This window comes from Lactuca sativa, chromosome 3 (genome assembly GCF_002870075.4).
Source record: "Lactuca sativa cultivar Salinas chromosome 3, Lsat_Salinas_v11, whole genome shotgun sequence".
NCBI classification, from domain to species: Eukaryota; Viridiplantae; Streptophyta; class Magnoliopsida; order Asterales; family Asteraceae; genus Lactuca; species Lactuca sativa.
In genome coordinates, this window is record NC_056625.2 from 128,045,061 (window position 1) to 128,049,672 (window position 4,612).

Genomic DNA, 4,612 nt, shown 5'->3' on the forward strand with positions numbered 1-4,612 from the left:
TTTCTCATCATAGCGAAGAGTTCTGCAGTAGTGACCGAGGCAGTCAAATCTTGGAGTCTTGAAGATCCCAAACTTCCTTGGTTAGTGACCAGAGGGTTTTTTTTTTTTGGAAGTGTCAGGCATTTTCCTCTGACCAAGGGGCCGACTCGGAGGGGGTGGTAGTTTTTTAGTTGGAATGGAAGGAACAGAGGATGAAGAAAGGATCGGTTGTGTAGACATAATCTTTAGAGGATTTTAAACACCACGGCTGTACGATGGGGCCAAATTGTTTTGGTAAAAAATTACACAAGTACCAATCAACCAAATTGAATGAGAGGATGTGATGTTCAAATTATGCAATAGCAAATGATAAAAGAGAGTGACACAATGGTTTACAAGGAAATCCCTTGATCCTTGTTAGGATATCCTACACAGAACCTTGGGAGGTGATAATGATCACCTGCCTTGATGATTTTATTGATGTAAAATGGTGGTTACATAAAATATTTCAGTAAGAACAAGTATATAATTTCGTAAAGTAAACTCAGAGTCGAAAAAACAGTATGTTGTGTGCGAGATACAAGTGTCAATTTATAGTTTAAACTAGCTAACAAGATGTCCAAAATTTCAGAGATCCTCCATGACCAGCTTCATGAATGTTATATCACTTGGTATTCTGGGTCTTTAGCATAGTTGAGATGAATCTTTTTTGAGACTAAGTCTTCTCTTGACTATTTCTACACATGTGTCAATTAAGAACAAAATATAACTGTTATAAATATTAGTAAATAATGATAACGGTAATAATCGGGATCCTAAGATAGTTGAGGATCCTGAATATTCGATAATGGTTGAGGATCCTAGAGGCTTTGAGGATCATGGCCCCAACAATACGAGTACAAGTGTAATAATAGAGCTAATTGTGTGTGTAGTGTGCAATTTACAAGTGTTATTTATAGACTAAGTTGAATAACAAGAAGTCTGGTATTTCCCGGATCCTCATTGAACAAGTATTTGGGCGTTTTTTAACTTGGTATTCTCGGGTGTTAAGCTTGGTTGAAGTGATTCTCTATTAAGAATGAGTATTGTGTTGACTAATTTTGGACATGTAACAAAGATAAAGAAGAATATAGTCTTTATATGTGTTAGGAAATGTTAGTGATAATACTCAGGATCCTGAGATATGCTTAAGGATCCACGAACTTCAGGAATACTAAGGATCCTGAATATGATTCTAGGATCCTGCCCTAACAATTGCCCCCAAATTATGTTACACTCCCAAACTGGATGGCATAATCGCCTGAGGGTGGAACGAGAACACAGAATCAAAATAATTGAATACGTCGAAACACTAGTGCGTAAACAACCATCATACATTATAATTAGATAAGTTACATGTTCTAAATGTTAATTTTTCGAATCAACATACTGTATGAAAACAAAATAAACAAGCATGATGCTTTCGTGTCACTTCCCAAAAGCTTAGTCTCTTCCGACTAATGATTACCTGAGAATACAAGCGGTTTTGAAAGTGTGAACATTATGCTGGTGAGTTCATAAGATTTTGTATTGACAAAACTGAGAATTTATTTGTAAAACTAGTAGTGTTCGTAACAAGAAAAAACATAATTTTCTTAAAGATAGATGTAGTTTTAAAACCATCAAAACCATAATACAATAGTAAATCTTTACTTATATCGAGTGTGAAAATAAAGTTTCATAATCGTGTAAGACTAAAGAGGGTATTATGAAACCAATAGATGTTTGTTGTAGTTATTCGTGAGTGATTATAACCCTTCTATCACCTATGTCGTGTGCCTGCCCGACTTTCTTCAAGCGTCGTGATATGTTAAGAAATTTGTCATCCCAGACCCGTCGATCAAAGCTGTAGCGAAGAACTATAGGTAGCGATTGTCAATCCCATATATATATATATATATATATATATATATATATATATATATATATATATATATATATATATATATATATATATATATATATATATATATATATATATAGACACATACACACACAACTATCCCACTCATTTAAGATTTAAGTTACAATCCAAGACTTACCCGGTAACTGTTTAGTAATATGTAGAAAGTATCTCATATAACCGTTCAAAGTGATCTTTTTCGTTGTTTGTAATATTATGAAATCTCCTTTGCATTTTTCATTATCAAAGTGTCCATGATAATTATAGTATGTACCAATTATATTTTCCATACTTATTTTTCGTATATTTGTCGTGTTATTGTTGTTCGTTTCATAAATTATATTTATTATAATTTATATAAGTGTTTTTGGCGTGTTCTTGTATTTATGCCTAAAAGTTGTTATATATATATATATATATATATATATATATATATATATATATATATATATATATATATATATATATATTTGAACCAATTAGTTTTCTTACATCTAAGGCATTAAATATAACCAATAAAGCAGACAAAACAACTTTTTTAATAAGTGATGACAACTTACTAGTTTTAGTCATTTTATGAAAGTGATGACAACATTTAAAATCTTGTCTTTTTGCCAAAAATCATATGGTGCACTTTTTATAACTATTTTTACTAACAAAGTAATATATGTATTTTTTTGGTGATTTTTAAATGTAAGAGTTTTATATGTTATTTTCTCAAACTAAACATGAATCTTAACTTATCATAACACATTTTTCATATAAAACAATTTATAGCAAAATAACAAAACATATTCAACATACTATATTTTGAGACCAAAATAAATAGTTAGAAGACTTGTATCCCCCCCCCCCCCCCCCCCCTAAAAACATTTAAAAGGTAGAAAATGAAGGGTATGAACTCACCTTTTTTGCTTTCCCTAGAAGATGGTGAGTAAGAGAGAAAGATCTAGTTCTTGCAAGCAAACACCTTCTTGACACTTCAAGATCTTGCCTAGGGTTTTTGGTTCAAGAATAAGAATAAGGTAACCAAAAGATGATGATAAATGGTAGTAGAACTCGAAATATGAATGAAGAACTTACCAAAACTCATGCTCAACACTTGGAAGGAACATGGACTAAATTGAGAGAATCTTGAGAGAATATGAGAATGGAAGTGAAGTTTTTCAAAAGTGAGAGGGTGGAGAGGGGAGGATTGAGCCATCAATTTAAGGAGGGACAGGTTGAGTGTTGACTTAGGTAAAGAAGCATGCTTAGAAAAGGTGATGTGATAAGAGCATGTCCTTTTGATTAAAATGATCTAAGTATGGTTCTTTGATTATAAAATATAAAAGTGATAATGATGATGTTGGGGAAGGAGAGGACAGTGGTGAGAGAGGAACAAAAGAGACTTCTTAGCATTTTTTATACAATATATCTAGTCTCTTATATAAACCTTGACATTTTATAAAAATATGGTACAAAGTATTGTGTAATTGTGTAATTTGTAAGGTATAATAACTAATAATAGTAATGTTAATCAATATTATTAATAATAATATTAAAACAATATAATTTAACTATTTCTCCACTTGTTATATATATAAAAATATAAGCGTTAAAACACAGTAAACTTCTGTTTTCTCGGTATATGAAATTTTTCTAGAAAAATAATCAGAGTATAAAACTAAATACTAGGTCATATTACGTTCTATAAAGTGTGTTCCTATACTTTATAATTATTATTTATGGCATGTTTTAGTGCGTTTATAGCCGATACCCGGTGTACATTTATCGTTTTCTGTGACTTAATCATCGTAACTTTTTAATGCGAGCTCGGGTTTAGACGTTCCATATGTCTACGGAATCGTAAACACAAATACATCGTGTTATGAGGATTACTTACATTAAAATAATATTTTTGTGATTTATCGAATTTCTACGCGGCTGTAGTATATTATTCGTAATTAAAGTGTTTACTTCATAATTTATTTAAAATCGCGTATGTAGTATTATAATATCCAATAATACATCAGGAAGGTTATGAAAATTACATTTCACCATTTAACCTAAGTTATGCTTCAGCGAATTTTGTTGACCAAAATTTACGGGTGTCACATCATCCCCCTGTTGAAAAAAAATTACGTCCCGATTTTAGTTTTAAGTACCGGGCTCCTAGAGATTTGGAAATATGGGATATTTCTGTTTCATTTGATCCTCGCGTTCCCAAGTAAACTCAGGTCCCCGCTAAGCGTTCCAGCAGACCTTTACTATTGGAATGCGACTTTGTTTTGTTTTCTTGACATCCCTATCCATGATTTCAATCGGTTCTTCGATAAAATTCAGACTTTCGTTGACCTCAATCTCGTCTAACGGAATGACAAGAGTTTTGTTAGAGAGGCATTTCTTGAGGTTTGATACGTGAAAGATAGGGTGTATATAGCTAAGTTTTTGGGAGCAATAGGAGCTTGTAAACTACAAGAACTATCCTCGCAAGGATCTCAAAAGGTCCTATAATATATATATATATATATATATATATATATATATATATATATATATATATATATATATATATATATATATATATATCGTGAATTAAGTTTTCCTTGCTTTCCAAATCGTATCATCCCTTTCCATGGTGAGACTTTTAATAGTACCCGGTCACCAACCTGAAACTACAAGGGTTTGCGTCTCCTGTGAGCATAGTTC

General features: G+C 31.7%; 1 long non-coding RNA gene across 1 annotated transcript; it reads right to left on the minus strand.

The window, feature by feature from the left end:
- Window positions 1-1,329: 1,329 nt before the first annotated feature.
- On the minus strand, window positions 1,330-3,088 carry LOC122197063 (uncharacterized). The gene is made up of 3 exons (XR_006189850.1): window positions 3,005-3,088; window positions 2,828-2,915; window positions 1,330-1,877 (listed from the first exon to the last, which is right to left on the minus strand). It is a non-coding gene; the product is annotated as an uncharacterized LOC122197063 (long non-coding RNA).
- Between the last annotated feature and the right edge of the window lie 1,524 nt (window positions 3,089-4,612).